At 31.7% G+C, this 24,530-nt stretch overlaps 1 long non-coding RNA gene across 17 annotated transcripts; it reads right to left on the bottom strand.

The window, feature by feature from the left end:
- Positions 1–17,071: 17,071 nt before the first annotated feature.
- LOC114266710 (uncharacterized) lies at positions 17,072–24,237 on the bottom strand. 17 transcript variants are annotated; one of them, XR_014337629.1, is made up of 8 exons: positions 23,806–24,233; positions 21,053–21,096; positions 20,244–20,312; positions 19,770–19,813; positions 19,640–19,683; positions 18,672–18,722; positions 18,256–18,340; positions 17,072–17,610 (listed from the first exon to the last, which is right to left on the bottom strand). It is a non-coding gene; the product is annotated as an uncharacterized LOC114266710 (long non-coding RNA). The 17 variants fall into 17 exon arrangements; XR_014337624.1 differs by lacking the exon at positions 17,072–17,610 and adding an exon at positions 22,964–23,036 and having other exon boundaries at positions 18,048–18,340; positions 23,806–24,237; XR_014337627.1 differs by lacking the exon at positions 17,072–17,610 and adding an exon at positions 18,048–18,089 and having other exon boundaries at positions 23,806–24,232.
- Between the last annotated feature and the right edge of the window lie 293 nt (positions 24,238–24,530).

The following is a 24,530-nucleotide window of genomic DNA, read 5'->3' on the forward strand; positions in this document are numbered from 1 at the left end:
AAAAATCAATAACTCATACAAAAAAGTCAAATATTCTTTTTTCTCTCTACTTTTTGCACATGTTTTCGTAAAAAGTCAAAAAATCATTCCAAACATATTAGTTTTTTTTAACTCATATTTTAGCCAAATAACTAAAAAATTACTAAATTAACCTGTTCCCATACGAGACTTAGTGTTCTGTATTGTGATCTGGATATGGCTTATCCCACGATAACTTATCCGGCTTATACCATCTGGGAGCCAAAAATAGTATAAGGAGATATTTAAGAGCAGGCAACACAAGGACACACAACATAAAACAGCTTCTAAAAACATTTATGCAAAAAACATTGAAGAAGAAACAAACAAGAATTGTGAATCACTCGTAAGCACAACATTTACATAGTTCATTTTAAAAATTAGAGGCACATTCACAAATGTTGCAATTTTACTATAATCAAAAATAGTGAAAAGCGAGGTACAGAAATAATTATTCCCTCAACTACATATATGTATAGTTATGTATAGCTAGGGGTACAAGTCACAAGTAAGAAAAGAATAAAATATCCTTATTCTAAAATTTGGATTACAAGTCAAAAGTTGAATTTACATTTGAGTGTCCAATAATATTTAGGGTAAATTACAAACACATTTCTTGAGGTTTACTTAAATTACAAATTATCTCATGTAGTTCTAGAAATTACATTATGACCCCTAAGATTTCTAATTTCATAACAAATAGGTCCTTTTATTAATAAATCATCAAATTAATTAACAGTTTTTAATAATGTTAAAATTTTATTTCAATTAATAGTTCAGATAATTTTATTATTGTATAGGTGAATAGTTAGAAATTTCACTTTTTCAATTAATTCTGTTAAATAAAAAAATATGATAGGGAGGTATTTGTAATTTTTCAAATCACAGGAGGTAATTCATATTTTAAGCAAACCTCAAGGGATGTATTTGTAATTTACCCTAATATTTAACATAGTCCACACTATCCTCAACAATTATATTACCCACATTATGTGATCTGGAATAACTTATTCCAAACACTATGTTATCTTGTATACATAGAATTATTTTGTTCCAATAATGTTGAGACAACTTATTCGAGGATAACTCATCCCATCTGAAGGGAACGGAAGAGAACGGTGGGTTATTTACATTTATACTCATCTAGCCTTCTCAAATATAACACAAAAGTAAAGAATTCTTTTTGTATAAACCAACCACATTACATGTTATAGGGAAAAATAAATTGTGTATGAAAAAGACACTTAGAAATAAAGAAGAAAAGCAGAACATTTAAAGGTAAGGCACATTCAGTACTTTCTTTAAGATAGTAATTTCTCTTCTATTATACAAAAAGGTCTCTTGAAAATTATACCATGATACAATGCTTATATTCAGAAAACAAAACTAAGGTTGTATTCCATAATTGTTTTCCGAGCCAGAACCTTTAACCCATAAAATCAAAATAGGAACAGAGAAGGAAAAAATCAGTGACTATGGGCTCTTGGGATAAGTCCCTTTTATGGAACTTGAAGAGGCATTACTATAGACACTAAATGAAATTCAAATGTTTAAACTTGGTCCAATGTCTATTAACCGATTGTCGGTTAGGATTTGAAATTGAAATCTTTAACTATTTTATACAAATGGTCTAAAATTGTATTGTCTGGTCTGTTTATTTGAATATTTTATTTATTTATTTCTCTTTTCTTCCTTTATATATATATATATATCGAATGAACTAAAAGTTCTATCTCATTGGATATCTTCAAAGAAATACCTCCAATGGAAGCTTGAAGGAATACAGAAAGTCATTCATCTATTTATAGTAGATGAGAGCACACTCATTTGCTCAAGATTTCAATGTGGAAATCAAGTTAAAAATTTGAATTCTAAGTGCATAGAAGGAAAACGAAATATTGAATTCCTTCCAAAATGAAAGTGTTGAAATTCCTTTAAATTCCAATGCGGAATTCAAGGAAGCAAACAAAAATAAAAATATAGAGATTATTATTATTATTATTATTAAATAATATATAACATTACAAATACTTTGCATGCACACCAAAATTTCTTATCTTGATCATCTCTAAAGAGGACCTACTTTATTATCTAATCTTCCTTTCTGGGTCATAAAGATTCCCTACTATATATATATAATATTTAAAAGTTCTGCCAAGGGTATAATATTATGGGAGTGAGCCTTTGTTTACACCTTAGGAAAATCTGTTTAGCACTTAGAAAATCTTAGGGGTGAACATGTAGACTTGTTGATTGAATTGAATTGAATACGGGCATATCAGAACTAGTGAACTTAGTTCAAAGTATAGGAATATTTGAACATTTTTGACTTCTAACACAGAGAAATGACTTTGTGTGGCTTTGAAGAAATGCCACTAATTCGGATATTGCCCCAATGAAAAGGACTTTTAACAAATTTATTAAGTGCCAAGGATAACTGGACCAAATTGCGACTTGTATTGATTGATAAATAAAGTACAATTGTTAATCTAAGACAATTGAGATAAACAACTAATTGCATGAAATTAAATTGCTTTGTAAAGATAACGCTGTAAAAGCTATGAAACTAAGATAGATAAAAACTATGAAACTAAGATAAATGTATTGAATCTCTTGGTTGAGTTGTTTGGTGCTGGACCCCTTAAAATGTTGCACTTGGAGCCCTTTATATATTGTTGGGAATGCTCCCATTTCTGCTCAACATGGCAGCCTCTCCTTGTGACATGTGTTATTGATCCTTAGCTTGATCCTCAACAATAAGAACAATTTTGACATTTGAACGCTAATACCTTTCTTTGTAACTTTGACTTCGTTCATCAAGCTCAAATAGGTTGTCATGTGTCCCTCAAGAATCAAATTTGAACTTATTTTGCATGATTTAGGGAAAATGCTCATTTGGATTGATTCTCAAAGCCTCTTCATTTGCCATGTATGATTATCCATAACAAATCCAAAAATTCGATCTTGCATTATTTGGGGAAAATGGTTCATCCATTGTAGTATTTTGTTGATCTCACATATCTTCTCAAGCTAACACGTGTCCCATAAAAACCCTACTTGCCTTGAGTTAGGGAAAATTGATTCGACTTTTGTAGCCTTGTTGTTGATTTGCTAAATCTTCAAATCTTGTGTAATCGTCATCCATAGCAACCACTTATAACAAACTAAACTACAAGACAACATTTTGGGAGATAAACCTCAATATTCTGCTAATTCTTAGGAACGATTGAGACTTCACTTAATTCATCAAATCTAAATTAATTAATTAATGAACCCAAACACTTGGTTAATTTAATTCATTAAAATAAATCAATTACTTTCTGCTGCCATTTCACTTGATCTCGATGGTGGATCTCCAAAAATCTTTGACACTTCATCTTCCATCGTCACGTGGCATTAATAATTTGGGAAATTGCCACGTGGCAATTTTTTTCCAAAAAGCGTACAAACAACCTTACACCATCACACGTTGTGGAACCTGAAGTTGGTGCTATCCTTTATAAATGTGACACCGTGGTGTAAGTCTTTGAAAGTGTCTCAAATTTATTTTAATAATTCGAACTGTTCATACTATAGGGTTTGTTGAGTAAATCATCCATGAAAAAATTCAAGTTAATTAGACATCTATAACCCACAACAAGACCACATTTATGTTTAAGAAAAATAAATGGTTAACATGATTTTAATAAATTTTTAAAGTTATTATTCGGCTTAATCATAAGGTTATATTTATCCGATCAAATTTATTTTTTATGTGAATGATATACTCAACAAATCTTATAATATACACGGTCCGTATCATCAAAATATTATCTGCATAAATCTCACGGGGTGTGACAACACATGAATGTTGTCATAGCACCCATCCCAAATCCCATGTTGTGAAGCCACTCCCATTGCGAATAGACTGGAAGATAGTACTAAAAAAAAGAGTATAATCTTATTGTGTCTTTTTTTTTTTTTTTAGTTGTCCTCTCTATTATATATATGCATAAAATTAGGAGTACCAATGACAAAAGTCAAAATACTAAAATAGTCTTACTTTACATTTCAAAATACTAAAATAGTTTAGTGTCCTGTATTGTGATCTGGATATGGCTTATCCCACGATAACTTATTCGGCTTATCCCATATGCGAGCCAAAAATAGTATAAGGAGATATTTAAGAGTAGGCAACACAAGGACACACAACAGAAAACAGCTTCTAAAAACATTTATGCAAATAAACAAGAATTGTGAATCACTCGTAAGCACAACATTTACATAATTCAATTTAAAAATTAGAGGCACATTCACAATGATTGCAATTTTACTATGATAAAAAATAGTTAAAAGCGAGATACAAAAATAACTATTCCCTCAACTACATATATGTATAGTTATGTATAGATAGGGGTACAAGTCACAAGTAAGAAAACAATAAAATACCCTTACTCTAAAATTTGAATTACAAGTCAAAAGTTGAATTTACAGTTGAGTGAGTGTTTAATAATATTTTACATAGTCCATGTTGGATAATCTTCACTGTATTTAAATAGAATAAATTCTGTTGTGTACAAAACAACAACAAGAATAAAAGAAATAAATAAAAGGAGAGAATTTGTTTGATTACAAAAATCAAACTCAAAATAAAATTATATAAATAAAAAACAGATTTTATTTTGTTACAAAAACAAAATTAAAATCGGAATAAATAAACAAATAAAAACAACACTGAAAGTAAATTAAATAACTTACTTGATTTAATTTTTCCGAATTATTTTTCTGATCAAGTCCAGTGTTTGACACTGTGTCCTTAAGACAGATTCGTCCTCTCCACGGTGCTTTCAGAATTTGGACGTCTATCTCCCAGGATGAAATGATCTACCACAAACAATAGCAGCACTACAAATTGTTTGCCTTACGAACACACTAAGTGTTTATACTCTCTCTGACAAGAAAATAATGCAGCAAAATGAAGAGGAAGTTTGCAGAATTATGAAGGACGAAAATTAGAGTTTTTTTAAAATCCAAATGAGGGTGGTCCTATTTATAGATGTGAAGGTGGCTCTTGGTTTTGAATTGAACAGGTATCATACCTGTTGGGTTTTGAATTCAAACAGATTTGAATCAATTCAAACAGATAGTAAAACGGGAAGGGCCCTGTTTGGGTGTGCATTAATTCCAAAACAGTTTATTTCTGTTTGAAAACGAGAAGGGCTCTGTTTGGATGTACACTAATTCCAAAACAGTTTATTTCTGTTTGAAAACGGGAAGGGCCCTGTTTGGATGAACAAAAAATCCAAACCAATTTAATTTGAATTCTGGATTTTATTTTAATAAAAAATTAAATTAAATTCAAATGTTTTTGGCCCAAAAAGATTAGAAGCCCAACCCAACCACACACCACGCACCCGCGCCCAAGCCCAGGCCCAGCCCGCCCGACCGACCGGACAGACGGCGGCGCGCGTGTGGTGATTTTTGGGTCCAATGGGTCTAGCCCATTTTGCCCATAACCTCTCCCTCTAAAACACTTGGGTACCCCTTGGGGCACACCCCAAGTATCTTACCCTAAGCCTTATAAACCCTTTCAAAACCTCCCACCAAATCAATGTGGGACAAGCCAATTTACAACCTTAAGGAATTTCTACCAAAACTCCATTTCCATGGAGCACACTTTGGCTTCAATTTCCCATTCACTCGGTAATGGTTTTGAGCAACCAAATATACCACGTGAATCACAACGCGGCATAGAACGCGTTACCACTTTGACCCGAGTAAATCGACACTCGGGGCCCACCTAAAAAATAGACTGAACTTAGGAAAAAATTCTGGTTTTATCCAGAATTTTATAACCATTTCCAACAATCCCCCACATGAATGGAATTTGATGACAACGGAAATGCAACAATATGCAAACTTAACGAAAGAGTATAAGTCGAAAATATCTTGCATCAGGATAGGTAGTTTTCGGCCTTGAACCTTCCCTAGTGATAACCTATCGGACTTACTGGCTAACCAATGGACGCGATGCCTTGAATTGTTCAGCCGTTTGTGTAAGCCAAGACAATAGATTTCACACAAAATATCTTCTAACACATCGTGGTTCTCACTGTTGTGTTCATTTTGGCCTTGAACGCGCCTGGTTTTCATAAGTGTTTCTAGAGAATTTAGCCTCTTCATTCTCATAGAACCGGCCCCAGTTCAACACTCATATAGGTGATTCTTATTGTGAGTATCTCCTTATACTCGTCTTGATTTTATGCCTTAATCAAGATATAAGTAATCATTAAAAGCAAAGCTTATCCTTATACCCCTGCAGACAACATATGTTGCAGATATCACTCTCACCATAGGAATGGGTAGGAATTTTAATCCCTTGGTGATTTCTGGCGAGCCATACATAACTTAGTTGTCCCTTTGAACTTAGTTCTTGGGATCTCCAGTCATATAAGTAGGGTTACCATTATGACGACTCTTATGTAATAGGCTTTAATCCCATCCCCTTTGATGAACTATACACTAGCTCTTTTGTCAAACCTTTTGTTAACGGATCCGCAATATTCTCTTTAGATTTTATATAATCTATTGAGATTATTCCGTTTGACAACAATTGCCTTACGGTATTATGTCGACGACGTATATGTCGTGACTTACCGTTATACATGTGATTTTGTGCCCTGCCTATTGCAGATTGACTATCACAATGAATGCAAATAGCTGGCACAGGTTTTGGCCACATTGGAATGTCTTCTAAGAAGTGACGAAGCCATTCTGCTTCTTCTCCTGCTTTGTCCAAAGCAATAAACTCGGATTCCATTGTGGATCGTGCGATGCAAGTTTGTTTCGTGGACTTCCAAGAAATAGCAGCGCCTCCTAGAGTAAAGACATATCCACTAGTGGATTTTGAATCTTTAGTATCCGATATCCAATTGGCATCACAATAACCTTCGAGTACTGCTGGATATCGAGTAAAGTTCAAACCATGATCACGAGTAAATCTTAGATATCTAAGAACTCGAATGATCGCTTTCCAATGGTCTTCTCCAGGGTTACTAGTGTACCTACTCAATTTACTGATAGCATAAGCTATATCAGGACGAGTACAATTCATTAGGTACATTAGGCTTCCAATGATTTGGGAGTATTTTAACTGAGACACTGCATCACTTTTATTTTTCGATAAATAAAGACTGATGTCTACAGGTGTTCTAGCTAAATTCAAATCATCCTTGATAAATTTATCAAGAATTTTCTCAATATAATGAGATTGAGATAATGCATATCCGTCAGATGTTTTAGTAATTTTCATTCCTAATATAACATCTGCGACCCCCATATCTTTCATATCAAATCTTTTGTTAAGCATCTGCTTTGTTGATTTGATCATGTTTTGACTGCTTCCAATGATAAGCATGTCATCCACATAAAGACAAACTATGACATATCCTTGGTCAGTGTTTTTAACATAGACGCATTTGTCACATTCGTTTATCTTAAACCCATTAGTAAGCATTGCATGATCAAATTTTTCATGCCATTGCTTAGGTGCTTGTTTTAATCCATAAAGGGATTTTACAAGTCGACAAACTTTCTTTTCTTGCCTTGATACTACAAACCCTTCGGGTTGTTCCATATAGATCTCTTCATTTAGATCACCGTTTAAGAAAGCTGTTTTAACATCCATTTGATGTATTTCTAAATTAAACAACGCTGCTATAGAAATAAGCATGCGAATGGATGTTATTCTTGTCACAGGGGAATATGTGTCAAAATAGTCCAGACCTTCCTTTTGTCTGTAACCTTTAACAACAAGTCTTGCTTCTATACTTGTCAATTGAACCATCTGCTTTTATTTTTCTCTTGAATATCCATTTATATCCAAGAGGTTTAAAACCTGGTGGAAGATCCACCAATTCCCAAGTATGATTTTGCATAATGGATTCAATTTCATTATTAGCAGCCTCTTTCCACAAAGGTGCTTCAGGACCTGTCATTGCTGCCTTAAAGCTTTGAGGTTCATTTTCTAACAAGTATGTCAGAAAATCTGGACCAAAGGATTTTGATGTTCTTGCTCTCTTACTTCGTCTAGGTTCATCATTAGTTAAATCCTGTTGGTCAAGACTATTACTAGTCTCTTGTGTTTGATTGTCATTAGTCTCTTGACTTTGTGTACAATCATAAGTTCTTTTTTGTGAACTTAATTCCTGTCCTTTCTTGTAAGGAAAGACATGTTCAAAAAACACAGCATTCCTTGACTCTATAATAGTGTTCACATTTATATCAGGTATCTCTGATTTATAAGTCAGAAACCGATATGCACTACTATTCTGAGCATAACCAATAAACACACAATCTACTGTTTTTGGTCCAATCTTAGTCCTTTTAGGAACAGGTACTTCAACTTTTGCCAAACACCCCCACACTTTTAAGTATTTGTAGAAAGGTGGTCGACCTTTCCACAATTCATAAGGAATGCTTTTGGTTTTCTTGTGGGGTATTCTATTAAGAACAAAATTAGCAGACAATATTGCTTCCCCCCACAAGTTCTGTGGTAAGCCTCAACTTAGTAACATGGCATTCATCATTTCTTTTAGGGTTCTATTCTTCCTTTCAGCAATTCCATTTTGCTGTGGAGAATAAGGGGCTGTAGTTTGGTGAATAATGCCATGTTGTGCACAAAATTCATTTAATGGTGCATCATATTCACCACCCCTATCACTTCTAATATAAATCAAAGAATTTCAAAACAAATTCAAGAAAAAACCAAAATAATTATGACTACTCAAGTCAGAATTAATGTTTTGACAAAATCATATCCTCATAAAAAGTTTTGCCTAAGAATCAAACAATTCAAAAACCCATTTGATTGTATATATTCTTGCAACTTAATAACAAATAAATGTCACTGTCATAAATATATTTGTGACAGAAGAAAATTAAATTATCTCAACTAATGCAAGAGATACACCCCCATATTAATAAAATGGTTCAAGGTTTAACAAATTGTACTACGCAAGTAAAATAATTATTAATGACATCTCATGTCACATAATTCAATAATCAACATAAAAATTTCTTAAATTACTTCCCAATTAAACGGACCGATATAATTAAATACATCTTCATGTTTATATTTTTCTGGTGTATAAACACTCATTCAAAATTGATTAGAAATATTCAAATTAACATGCTTATGTCCAAAGTCGACATAACAATTTATCATTCCAAATCACTTGAAATTATTGTTAAGAAATAACTTGAGTTGATATCATACATGCATATCAAACGCATCAACTAAAAATAATGAATCAATAAAATAAATTAATCATGCATGATCCCATCACTTGCATCATGAAAAAAAAGGATTCTCAACTCATAAATAAAATCCAACGCATTTAAACTTTAAATTTCAAAATGACGAAACATACCTTCATTTAATCAGTTTGATTTGTACATAAATAAACTAATTAAATATGCATTAAAATGCTCTTGTGAATATATATATATATATATATATTTTTTTTTTCCGACTTAAGTGCAGAAACAATTCAAGACTATGAATCCACATTGTACTAAAATAAAATTAGTTTGTAAAACTAATATTTTACTCTAGAAACAAATTCTTCCATGTATACTCACGATGAACTATGATAAAATCAAAATAATTAACACCTTTTCACAAAGGATTCAAAAATAAGTGGTCTACCAAATGAAACCATAAGTCACTTATAAAATTAACAGATTGTGACTGAGTCACAAAGTTACATGATTGATTAACAAAATTAATTTTCTAGTTACTAAAACTAGAAAATAAATTACAATACAAAATAATTTTATTTTCCTTGTTACTAAAACTAGTAAAATAAAATACCGAAATAATATCTGATTACAAAAATCAGAAAACCAAACCACAAATTAATTTTCTAGTTACTTAAACCAGAAAATAAATTAAAACACAAAATAGTTTTATTTTCTTTGTTACTAAAACTAGAAAATAATATAATTTTATTTTCCTTGTTACTAAAACTAGAAAAATAAAATACCAAGAATTTTCTGTAATACCAAATAATATTCTGAATTGTTAATGACACCAGTATTGTACTACTAGTAGTTGTCAAAGAAAAGAGACAGTATATTACTACTATCTGTCAAATAGCATAAATCACTATTTGTTTTTCCAACCAGAATATTAATTTGAAAACACAGAAAATTAAATACAATGAAGATACCCAAAAAGGAGTCTGTCTTAAGATTGTTGGACAATCTTCACTGTATTTAAATAGAATAAATTCTGTTGTGTACAAAACAACAACAAGAATAAAAGAAATAAATAAAAGGAGAGAATTTGTTTGATTACAAAAATCAAACTCGAAATAAAATTATATAAATAAAAAACAGATTTTATTTTGTTACAAAAACAAAATTAAAATCGGAATAAATAAACAAATAAAAACAACACTGAAAGTAAATTAAATAACTTACTTGATTTAATTTTTCCGAATTATTTTTCTGATCAAGTCCAGTGTTTGACACTGTGTCCTTAAGACAGATTCGTCCTCTCCACGGTGCTTTCAGAATTTGGACGTCTATCTCCCAGGATGAAATGATCTACCACAAACAATAGCAGCACTACAAATTGTTTGCCTTACGAACACACTAAGTGTTTATACTCTCTCTGACAAGAAAATAATGCAGCAAAATGAAGAGGAAGTTTGCAGAATTATGAAGGACGAAAATTAGAGTTTTTTTTAAAATCCAAATGAGGGTGGTCCTATTTATAGATGTGAAGGTGGCTCTTGGTTTTGAATTGAACAGGTATCATACCTGTTGGGTTTTGAATTCAAACAGATTTGAATCAATTCAAACAGATAGTAAAACGGGAAGGGCCCTGTTTGGGTGTGCATTAATTCCAAAACAGTTTATTTCTGTTTGAAAACGAGAAGGGCTCTGTTTGGATGTACACTAATTCCAAAACAGTTTATTTCTGTTTGAAAACGGGAAGGGCCCTGTTTGGATGAACAAAAAATCCAAACCAATTTAATTTGAATTCTGGATTTTATTTTAATAAAAAATTAAATTAAATTCAAATGTTTTTGGCCCAAAAAGATTAGAAGCCCAACCCAACCACACACCACGCACCCGCGCCCAAGCCCAGGCCCAGCCCGCCCGACCGACCGGACAGACGGCGGCGCGCGTGGTGATTTTTGGGTCCAATGGGTCTAGCCCATTTTGCCCATAACCTCTCCCTCTAAAACACTTGGGTACCTCTTGGGGCACACACCAAGTATCTTACCCTAAGCCTTATAAACCCTTTCAAAACCTCCCACCAAATCAATGTGAGACAAGCCAATTTACAACCTTAAGGAATTTCTACCAAAACTCCATTTCCATGGAGCACACTTTGGCTTCAATTTCCCATTCACTCGGTAATGGTTTTGAGCAACCAAATATACCACGTGAATCACAACGCGGCATAGAACGCGTTACCACTTTGACCCGAGTAAATCGACACTCGGGGCCCACCTAAAAAATAGACTGAACTTAGGAAAAAATTCTGGTTTTATCCAGAATTTTATAACCATTTCCAACAGTCCACACTATCCTCGACAATTATATTACTCACATTATGTGATCTGGAACAACTTATTCCAAACACTATGTTATCTTGTATATATAGAATTATTTTGTTCCAGATAGTGTTGTGACAACTTATTCGAGGATAACTTATCCCATCCGAAGATAACTGTGGGCTTATTTACATTTATATGCTTTGTCACTCTCATCTAGTCTTCTCAAATATAACACAAAAGTAACAAGTTCTTTTTATATAAAACAACCATATTACATCTTATAGGAAAAATAACCTGTGTATGAAAAAGACACTCAAAAATAAAGAGAAAAAAAACAGAACATTCAAAAGCAACGCACATTCAGGGTACTTTCTATAAGATAGTAATTTCCCCTCTATTATACAAAAAGGTCTCTTATACAAAAAGGTCTCTTGAAAATTATATCTCCATGATACAATGTCTATATTCAGAAAATAATACTAAAGTTGTATTCCCTAATTATTTTCTGAACCAGAACCTTTAACCCAGAAGATCAAAATAGAAACAAAGAAGGAAAAAACCAATGACTATGGGTTGGGTTATGTCCCTTTTATGGAACTCGAACAGACACTAACAAAGAAGGGATATATCATTTGCTATAGACATTAAAATGAAATTCAAATGTTTAAATTTGGTCCAACGTCCATTAATCGATTGTCAGTTAGGATTTGAAATTGAAATCTTTAACTATTTTATACAAATGGTCTAAAATTGTATTGTCTGATCTGTTTATTTGAATATTTTATTTATTTATTTCTCTTTTCTTTCTATATATATATATATATAATTATCGAATAAATTAGAAGTTCTATCTCATGGATATCTTCAAAGGAAGACCTTCAATGGAAGCTTAAAGGAATATAGAAAGTCATTCCTCTATTTATAGTAGATGAGAGTACACTCATTTGCTCAAGATTTCAATGTGGAAATCATGTTAAAAATTTGAATTCTAAGTGCATAGAAGGAAAACGAAATATTTAATTCCTTCCAAAATGAAAGTGTAGAAATTCGTTTATGCTGTGTTTGGTTGGGGGATTTGAAGAGGGATTTGGAAAGGGAAATGGAAAAGGCAGGTGAAATGAGAGTAAAATATGTCTAAATTTCACATACTTTTTTCCTTTTCTTTTCCAAATCCCTCCTCAAATCCTCCAACCAAACACAGCATTAAATTCCAATGCGGAATTCAAGAAAGCAAACAAAAATAAAAACATAAAGATTATTATTATTATTAGTAAATAATATATAAAATTACAAATACTTTGCATGCACTCCAAAATTTCTTATCTTGATCATCTCTAAAGAGGACCTACTTTATTATCTAATCTTTCTTTGTGGGTCATAAAGATTCCCTACTATATATATATATATATATATAATATTTAAAAGTTCTGTCAAGGGTGTAATATTATGGGAGCGAGCCTTTGTTTATTACACTTTAGGAAAATCTGTTTAGCACTTAGAAAACCTTAGGGTGAACATATAGACTTGTTGATTGAATTGAATACGGGCATATCCGAACTAGTGAACTTAGTTCAAGGTGTAGGAATGTTTGAATATTTTTGACTTCTAACACAGAGAAATGATTTTGTGTGGCTTTGAAGAACTGCCACTAATTCGGATATTGTTCCAATGAAGAGGACTTTTAACAAATTTATTAAGTGCTAAGGATAACTTGACCAAATTGCGACTTGCATTGATTGATAAATAAAGTACAATGGTTAATCTAAGATAATTGAGATAAACAACTAATTGCATGAAATTAAATTGCTTTGTAAAGATAACGCTGTAAAAGCTATGAAACTAAGATAGATAAAAACTATGAAACTAAGATAAATGTATTGAATCTCTTGGTTGAGTTGTTTGGTGCTAGACCCCTTCAAATGTTGCACTTTGAGCTCTTTATATATTGTTGGGGATGCTCCCATATCTGCTCAACATGGCAGCCTCTCCTTGTGACATGTGTCATTGATCCTTAGCTTGATCCTCAAGAATACAGTTTTGACATTTGAACGCTAATGCCTATCTTTGTAACTTTGACTTCGTTCATTGAGCTCCTATAGGCTGTCACGTGCCCCTTAAGAATCAAATTTGAACTTATTTTGTATGATTTAGGGAAAATGCTCATTTGAATTGATTCTCAAAGCCTCTTCATTTGCCATGTATGTTTATTCATAAGAAATCCAAAAATTCGATCTTGCATTATTTGGGGAAAATGGTTCCTCCATTGTAGTATTTTGTTGATCTCACATATCTTCTCAAGCTAACACGTGTCCCATAAAAACCCCACTTGCCTTGAGTTGGGAAAATTGATTCGACTTTGGTAGCCTTGTCGTTGATTTGCTAAATCTTCACATATCATGTAATCTTCATCCATAGTAGCCACTTAGTAACGAATTAAAATATAAGACAACATTTTGGGAGATAAACCTCAATATCCTTCTAATTCTTAGGAACGATTGAGACTTCAATTTATTCATCAAATTTAAATTAATTAATTAATTAACCCAAAGACTTGGTTAATTTAATTAACTAAAATAAATCAATTACTTTGAGCTGCCATTTCACTTGATCTCGATGGTGGGTCCCTAAAAATCTTTGACTCTTCATCTTCCATTGTCACGTGGCATTAATAATTTGGGAAATTGCCACGTGGCAATTTTTGCCAAAAAGGGTACAAATGGCCTTACACCATCACATATTGTGGAACCTGAAGTTGGTGCTATTCTTTATAAATATGACACCGTGGTGTAAGTCTTTGAAAGTCTGTCTCAAAGTTATTTTGATAATTCAAACTATTCATAGTATAGGGTTTGTTGAGTAAATTATTCATAAAAAAATTCAAATTAATTAGACATATGTAACCCACAACAAAACCACAATTATGTTTAAGAAAAATAAATGGTTAATATGATTTTAATAAATTTTTAAAGTTATTATTCGGCTTAATCATAGGGTTATATTTATCCGATCAAATTTATTTTTTACGTGAATGATATACTCAACAAACCCCATAATATAAACGGTCCGCATCATCAAAATATTATCTGAATAAATCTCACGGGGTCTGACAACGCATGAATGCTGTCACCCCAAATCCCACCCACCCCAAATCCCATATTGTGAAGCTACTCCCATTGCGAATAGACCGTAAGATAGTACTAAAAAAGTGTCTATAATCTTTTTCATAATTTAACTTGAGAAGTGGTTTTATTGTAAGTTGAAATATTTATTGCAGACAACTAAACATAGTGAGAGCCATAGTTAGAAATTAAGTTTTATTTTTATTTATATTTTTATTTTTTTGGATTTGACTTACAAATTAAGTTGAAAGAATGAATAATATGAGTTTATTACAAAATGCCATTTGCTTAAACAGTTCACTTACAAATTAAGTTTTTTATTTTATAGATTTGACTTACAAATTAAGTTGAAAGAATGAATACAAAATGTCATTTGCTTAAAGATCTAATCTCTCCCATGCACACATACCTCCAAATGAGAGTATAATTTGAGGATATAATGGGGGAGTCAGCAAGATGTTGCAAATCATTAGAGATCATTAGCAATCTTTTTAACATAGAAAAAGTGATATTAATATAATGGGCAAAGTATTTAAAATAATATGTCAGAAAGATTATGATTGATTAGAATAAAACACCGGATATTTTGAATTCAAAGAAAGAGAGAAAAATATCTATAATATATACTCTCTCTTTTCTTTTTCTTTTTTTTATCGGCAAAAGAAAGATTTTATTGATAAGAAAGTGAAGTTACATAAACCAAGCTACTGGTCATAATTTGAAAGATGAATCACAGCTAGGTTGACACCCAAAAGCAAGCGAAATCATGTGCAAGCCCCAGCAAAACACTGGAAACAAAAAAAGAAGCGAGAAGCTAACTAAGAAAATACAAATGATAAGAAGAAACACTAAGATCTGGGACCTATGACACTTTTCTTCTTTGATTTGATTCTTCTAACAAGATCAATGTGCATCAAAAAGTCTACAATTTAGAATCTCTGAAACCCTGATTTTGTTTTGATCCAATAAGCAACATGAATCTTAACCGTATCAATGAGCTTTTCCCAATTCACTTGGCCTTGTTTGAAGATGATTATTAGCTATATGTGAAACTAGTTCAACCCATGAATTTTCTTTAAAAAATCTATATTATACACCCTATCTCAGCTATAATTTTTAATTAGAAATGAAACAATTTCAATACAGGAATTTTGTGGGAGAATGAAAATCTTAATATTAACAATTGCGTTACTAGTAATAAAAATATTTTATCAATGTTAGTCAAGCATTTGACTTTAGTCAAAAAATTTCTATGAAAAATGATTCAATTTTTAATAGTCTGAATCCAATTTTATTTATTTATTTATTTATTTTTTCATTTGAATGGCAAACATTTCTCCAAGAACATGAAATTTCCATGAGGGAGTGAGGGAATTAGATGTTAGAAAAATTCAAACATAGTAACTAAATTATTTTAAGACAAACAGAAATTTAGTGATTACTTTCAGTCATAGTTGTTCACCAATTATTGTTGTTTTCTTCCAAAATTTGATGTTAGAAAACAAATTCAAACTTAATGCAAACAATGTACAATAATCCCACTTCTTTAAAGGTCCTTCTAGTTTAAGCAAATCTCTCTTTTTGTATGAGTTTTTTTTTTTTTTTTTGGCCGCACAATGAATTGTTAGGAGATTAGTAAGTTATAAGGTTGCAACAAAAGAGTCACAGTCGCTCTATCGATTCAATAATCACATTATTATTCTTATCTGTTTCAAACAGTGAAATTATAGGAACTCATAATTACATTTCCATTAGCTCTCAAAATCTTATCCTCCAAACTGAGAAATTTACATCCCTAGTTATAATAATATTTAAAATAAAAAGAAAAGAAGAAGAAGATGAAAGCCATAGAAATTATTTGGATATTTCATCATTAGACACCAAAATGTAGTTTTCAACCAGTGATCAATTTATGCAATAGAAGTTTGATGCTTTCTTATGGCTAGATATAAATCAAGTTGTTTCACTTGATAACCTTATTGTGTGTCTTTTTCTTTAAAGATAGTTGGAAAACTCCACAAAATATCTAGTTTGTCCCCTCTTAGATACAACTTGAACCGGGTCAAACAAGTCTTAATCTTGCTTATTTATTTGAAAAATGTTAGAGATACCAAATTTTTTATCACATAAATGACCAAATGTCTCATATAGGTGTGGAGTCTACAACACACCCATGTGAGACATTTGGTCATTTATTCGGTAGAAAATTTGGGACTTATAGCATTTTCTTATTTATTTATGTACTAGTGTATGCCCGTGCCTAAAGGCACGGTGGAAATAATGTTGGGATTAACCTTCTCCTGTCCAACTTTTATGTAGTACATGAAAAATTTATTCATAAAATAATTTCACAGAAAAATTGTTTCTTTCTTATACCATTACTGTTATACTTACCCAAGCTATCAATCTTTCTTGTTCTAATTGAAGAGGTTGGTCACATTTGAATTTCGGCTAAAATTTAAAAAGAATATAATCTTAGTGATTGCAATATTAACAAACCATCTCTCATGTCAACTATTGAAAGGTAATGTCTAAAAAGAGAAGGCATGGAAAGAAAAATCGTGCATTGCTACTTACCCCCATTGTGCAAAATTAAAGTGTATCAAAACCCAAAATGTAGCAAGAAAAATGTATCAATTAGTTAAATAAAATGTATGATTAGCAATGTCATGAACATATTACACTAAAGTCTTAGTAGTATTAGTTAGTTACAACACTCATTTCACTTTCCTAAGCTTAAGTCTCAGACTCTTCATATTACACTTCTCTCTTGCTAATTACAAAGAAAGAGAAAAATAGAAAGTAAAAATCAACAAACAAAAAAAAATAGAAGAAACTAAACCTTAATCAACAAAACCACCTCTCTTTGAGCAATCAGCTAACCCTCTAATCAAGCATATATGTCTATGGATTACATCAATCTGAAAACATCAAGCACTAATTGAAAGTTCTAAACACATTATTAGATTTTAGCTCTTAAACACATTATCAAGCACTAATGTTTATAAATGCCTCCTTTCATCATCAAGCACTAATGATTCAGCAAATATATTTAATTCCTAAAATTGAGAATGTCAATCTTTTGGAGACATGGAATTCAGCACATAGGTAGATAACTTTTCAACATGCAATTTGTCTCAAACCATTTTATTCATTTATCTCCACTTTTTGCCTCCCTCTATCTCTACTCTCCCTCATCCCACACCCACACACACACACACCATCTCTATTTTTTAATCTATGTAGCAAATATTTATGCACCCGCTCTTTCTTTGATGACCTTCATGGATATCTTTGGCACCACAATGGAAGGAGTACCCGTTTCAAAAATCTTCAAACCACAATCTCAAAAGAAAGATTTCATAAACTCACAACTGAGATCCAATTGAGAGCATTCAACCTATTTAGAAATAATGCAAACAAAAAACAAAAAAACTGCCAATTTTTTTGGTCTTTCCCAAAAACAATAAATAATAATAAAAATAAGTAGCAAAGAGAATATTATCCAAAAAATAGATAAATTCATAAACTCAACACAGTCAAGCAAAGGGAAACTTTTTCCTCACCCCAGTCAAAAGTTTAGCAAATGAGAACTTTTTCCTCAATCAAAAGTTTGATCATTTGATTAATCTCCCCCTCACCTTCCATTCACTGTGAATTAATAAACACATCAAACACATCAAATCGAGAAACAATTTATCAAGCATTTGGTGAACATTGTAGTAGCAGAAATTATAGTGGTAAAACTAATTATTTTGAACTTCAATTATTGCAAACTATACTGAAATCCTTAGAATGGAATGAATAACAATAAATTTAATTAAAATAATAGGAAATAGGTTGTAATTTATTCCAAGTGACATAAGGAAGTTGGTCTTTGAACTATGGAAATCAAGTAAAAGATTAAATCATCAACTTATAACATCATGAATGTACAAAAAATAAAAAATAGAAGCAAAAAAAGGGATGGAATCTTGATTACCTCTATTGATGGAGCCTTTAGAACTATTCTCCTCACCAAATTCTGATGCCTCTATCACATGTACAAAGCATTAAGAATAAAAACATCAGCCTTACATGAATTGATAATTTCTCTACAACTAATTCCCTGATAAAATAAAAAGTAAAAAAATAAAAGACAAAAAACTACAACAATAAAAGGTGTGTGTGTCCAACATAGATGAAGGAGCTGAAGGGTTTGCAAAATTCAAAAAGAAGATTCATCTTAATTTTATATATAACAACAACAACAACAAAAATAAATAAATCTATAAATAAAACTAACAAAACTCCACTGACTTACGGATATAATGTTAAGGGGATAAAGAGATGTGAAAAACTAACAAAAGAGGGAGGGAGAAAGTCAAAAGATGGCATATAGTAATCCTAAAGACCTTAAAAAGGTTATGTGAACCCTTTTCCAACAATAAAAAACTAAAAAGGAAAGTCAAACATCGATTTTAGCGAATCGAATCGATTCACTTCACGATTCACCGATTTGGTTCACCGATTCACCTACGATTCATGGCTATTTGTGATTTATACAACCTGTTCGTATTGATTACTCACTGAATCAAATCGCAAATCGTATGAAATCAAAATCATAAAGAAACAAACAATTATGCCCCACTTCTCTGCACTCCTCTTTCAGTTATCCATAAAGAAATTGAAGAAAAAAAATTCAATCAACACTACATAAACAAACCTGCTAAATGGTAGCTAAAATGACATATGACAAATAATAGGGAACTAATAATTAGACCAAGCAACCATATGACATAACAAATGTTCTGCAATAAGAAATGAGTACATATGCTTTTATCATTTATCATTTTTAGTAACTCAGAAATGACAATGTTAAATTTAAAAAAAAAAAATTGTAAGCTAAAAACAAATTGAACAATTTTATTCCCAATGAAAGCCAAGTATCCTATTAAAGAATTAGGATACCTTTAATGGGTTAACATGGTGCATTGAAATGCTATGGATAGTAGCTGCAAAAAAACAAAAAAAAAAAAAAAAAATATTCAAATAGCTCCAACAATTCAAATCCTCCCACATAACCAAAATATGAACCAACCCTTTTGGATCCATTTGGTTTGCTCATGGGAAGCAGCCAACGCACTGCCACAACAAAAAACAAAATTTGGAATAAAAAAAAAAATAGAAGTAAAAATTAGGCCACAATATTGATATTGATATTGTGCACTATTTGGACACCGAAATTGCTTAAGAGGTTGACACACCACGGTTATGTAGTGAAGAAACAACTCATTTTAAGGGAAAAAGTGAACTGCTCATCAATTGATGAAGTGAAGAAACAACTCATTTTAAGGGAAAAAGAGAACTGCTCATCAATTGATGAAGGCATTGTTAAAATATTGATGAAATTGTTTACCAAATCAATTGACAGAACCCAAGACATGAAAGAAAGCATAGCATACCCACAAAAACACAAAAGCATGAGAGAGAGAGAGAGAGAGAGAGAGAGAGAGAATATCCAAATGGAACTTAATTTAACAATACTAAGAATGGGAATAAAGGAAAGACTTACTGGAAAAGAGTTGTTGGAAAAGAGAAAACTTGCAGCTCTCAACCTTGGTCCTTGATGGACTTTGGGGGCCTACAACTCGAAAAATAAAATTAAAAGCATCAGAGAGAGAGAGAAAGAGGCAGTGGAAGTTTTAAATTTTTAATCTCAGGCAAATGAAAGTTTCAAATGATCTTAATAAGTAAATATAAGATTAGAAAGTTTCAATCTCAGGCCTATGTCATTCCAAAGATTAGAAAATATAAGTAAGCAAGCTCCATCATCCCTTGTCCAAAATTTGCCACTGTTTATTATTAAAAATAACATCCAACTCCCACTGTTTGTATCACCAATTTGAATATACCTCTATTTTTGCTAAACCTTATCACCAATTTAAATTCACTCACTATTTTAACAACAAAAAAGTAGAATTATATAAGCAGCTAGCATTAAAAATTAAACTATTTTCATTGAGGCATTTTACCGAACATGGTGTATGCATGAAGACACACATAAAATATAGAACGGTAAAGAGACAGATTTTAATTGAGGCAATATAAATGAGAAACAAATCACAAAATATAAATGAGAAACACAATCAAACCCAAATGAGAAACAAATCACATAAAATTTAGACACCCAACGAAAATCCAAATAAAAATTTTAAGGCATTCTGGAGACCCATTTTAGAAAAATATTTCAGAGATTTTATCATTTATCATTTTCAGTAACTTAGAAATGACAATATTAAATTAAAAAAAAATTCGTAAACTAAAAATAGATTGAACAATTTTATTCCCAATGGAAGCCAAGCATCCTATTAAAGACTATACCTTTAATGGGTTAACATGGTGCATTAAAATGCTATGGACAGCAGCTGCAAAAAACAAAAACAAAAAAATAAAATATTCAAATAGCTCCAACTATTCAATCCTCCCATAAGCAAAATATGAACCAACCCTTTTGGATCCATTTTGTTTGCTCATGGGAAGCAGCCAACGCACTGCCACAACAAAAAACAAAATTTGGATTCCACAAAAAAACAAAAAAAAAGTAAAAATTAGGCCACAATATTGATATTGATATTGATATTGTGCACTGTTTGAACACCGAAATTGTTTAAGAGATTGACACACCACGGCTATGTAGTGAAGAAACAATTCATTTTAAGGGAAAAAGAGAACCGCTCATGAATTGATATTGTTAAAATATTGATGAAATTGTTTACCAAATCATAACATATCCACAAAACCACAAAAGCATGAGAGAGAGAGAGAGAGAGAGAGAGAGAGAGTACCCAAATAGGGGCCTACAACTCGAAAAATAAAATTAGAAGCATCAGAGAGAGAGAAAGAGGCAATGGAAGTTTTAAATCTTTCATCTCAGGCAAATGAAAGGAAAGAAAAATTTATATAATATCTTAAAACAGGTAAAACAATTCACACCTTAATTAAAAAATAGAAAATAAATAAACCTCTATCATTAAAACAGGTAAAACAATCAAACAATAGATCATTGAAAAAGAAAACTCTTCTATCATTAAAACAAACATTGCAAAATCAATAAAACATTGTGAAGAAGAAAGAAAAATTTATATAATATCTCTTCTCTATGACATGAAAATACTACTTCAAACCCCAATGACAACATTTTGAGATTAATGTTAGGATGACAGTTGCTATAAAATTGATGTTGGGATTAATCCCAATAGCTCCAAACATTTTGTCCCAAGATTAATGTTGGGATGATAGTGTATACCCGTAATAAAATTGGATAGGAGAAGATTAATCCCAAGATTAGTTCTTCTTTATTTTGTACTTTTGTAAGAAGCCATCAATTACATTAACTAAGACAATTTTAAAAATGAAATTGCTACCCTAAAAATTGGCCAAAGTTAAAAGGATTTGAAAGTCGTTCAATAGCCATTCTAATATCGATACCTGAAATTAAAAAAAATAAAAATTAAATTTGCAAAATAATAATAAAGTTAGATTAGATGGATTAAAGCAAAAATGTCTAATGTTCAGTATTTTCAAATCAATGTCACATAGTATGTAATAAACTTTCGAATTGTCCAACTCACTTTCTTATGTACTTGACATCAATTGTTCACATATTTCAAACCAATGCCATCACACACAGTCCAACTCACTTTCTTCACATATTTCCTTGTCTAGTTTTACGACCTTTATTATGTACTTGACAAAAAATGAAAACACTTGTTTTCCTTTACTAACTAAACCAGGTAAGAAGAACAATGGGATAACAAAAACTCTACACCACGATTTTGTTGTCCTCATATTTCAAGAGGTTAAAAAAGAGAAGACAGAAATAGAGAGGAAAAAAGAACCTACAACTTTAGTTTTCTCTTAAATAAAATGTAAATTTATAAATCCTGAAAAACCAATTTAAAAGACAATTAGACATCAATTTTTATTTTGACAATGGGGGATTCCAAAACTTAGCACAAAGTTATTTCCAAAGTAATTCAAAATTTACCAATGTATATTGTCTTAAGAAAGGCATTTTGTTACTAAGATTAGTCTGTGTGTTCACCAAAAAAAAGAAAAGAAAAAGAGATTTATCTATGTATATCTTCCTTTTTCTTTTCTTTTTTCAATCCTCATCATGCACATTTTCTTTTTGGTTTAAATTTTCAACACATACTCCCAACAATCACCAAATGAAAACACTTGTTTGCCGCCTGAGATTAAAAATGAAAAGACTTGTTTTCCTGTACTTACCATCCTTGTCTAGATTAATCCCAAGATTGGACAGGAGAAGATTAATTCCAAGTAATATGCCTCAATCTCAGGCCTATGTCATTCCAAAGATTAGAAATTATAAGTAAACAAACTCCATTAAAGATTAAAAATAACATCCAACTCCCACGGTTTGTATCACCAATTTGAATATACCTCTATTTTGCTAAACCTTCCTTGGCCTGCTATAATAAATTCACTCACTATTTTAACAACAAAAATGTAGAATTATATAAGCAGCTAGCATTAAAAAGAGAGGCATTTTAACCTTGGGACATTTTAGCGGGTAATGTTATAAATTGAGTGAAAGGGAGAAGGGTTTAGCAATCAACCATGGCTCAGATCAGCGGACATTAGAAGGAAAAACATAATACATTTTATATATTCAGCGGACACAAAACATTTTAGCGTGTAATGTTATAAATTCACTCACTATTTTAATTGAGGCATTTTACCAAACATAGTGTATGCATGAAGACACACACAAAACATAGAGGGGTAAAGAGACAGATTTTAATTGAGGCAATATAAATGAGAAACACAATCAAACTCAAATGAGAAACAAATCACATAAAAATTTTGAGGCATCAAAGAGACCCAATCATTTATTAATTTTGAGACACAATCATACAGAGAGACCCAATCATAAAAATTTGGAGGCATACAAAGAGACCCAATCATACAAAAATATTTCAGAGACCTAATCATTTATCATTTTCAGGACATAGTGAAAATATTTCAGACCCTAATTGTTAAATATTTTAGAGACCCAATCATACAAAGAGACACACATAAAAAATTTGAACCGAGAAACACAGATCTACCTTGCATTTGATCAAACAGTGCCCTCGAATCTCATGAGTGATACCGATCTCTTTCTCGCTGGTTGCGCTACCTTGTATTTGATCAAACAGTGCACTCAAATCTCAACCAAGTTGCCATAAAACCAAGAACGGAGAGTGGGTAGGAGAGAGAGAGAGAGAGAGAGAGAGAGAGAGAGAGAGAGAACCAGAGAGAAGAGATCAAAATTTGAAAACCAGAGAGAAGAGAGAGAGAGGAGGACGACTGTGAGAGAGAGATAGGGAAGTGTGTTTGGTACTCGTTAGGAGGAATCCAAAGAGGCTGACTATGCTAGATTTTGATTTTGGCCCTTAGATTTTGATTAAGATTGATCTGAACCGTTGGTCATAAATGTATCTCTATGACAATTTCTTGCCACATAGGACATTTTTAAAAACTCTTCTCCCTTATTATATAGATTTATTCTATTTGACTCAAATGGAAACCAAAAATCTATATAATAAGGGAGCTCTGTTTTTCAAATCAGATGGGACATTTGTCCCGTTGTCCAAATTTTGACCATTGGATTCATTTAATCTAAGGGTCAAAACATCTCCCTCTCATCTCTTTCAACACACACTCTCTCAACACACACCCTCTCTCTCTCACAGATACGGCTCTCCTCTTTGTGTTTTCAAATTTTGAACACTCACTCTCTCTCTCTCTCTCTACCTCCATTGGAGCCATTCCCGTGCTTCCCTGTCGAAAC

The sequence above is a fragment of the Camellia sinensis genome, chromosome 8 (genome assembly GCF_055761805.1).
Source record: "Camellia sinensis isolate YWXY chromosome 8, ASM5576180v1, whole genome shotgun sequence".
Classification (NCBI taxonomy): Eukaryota; Viridiplantae; Streptophyta; class Magnoliopsida; order Ericales; family Theaceae; genus Camellia; species Camellia sinensis.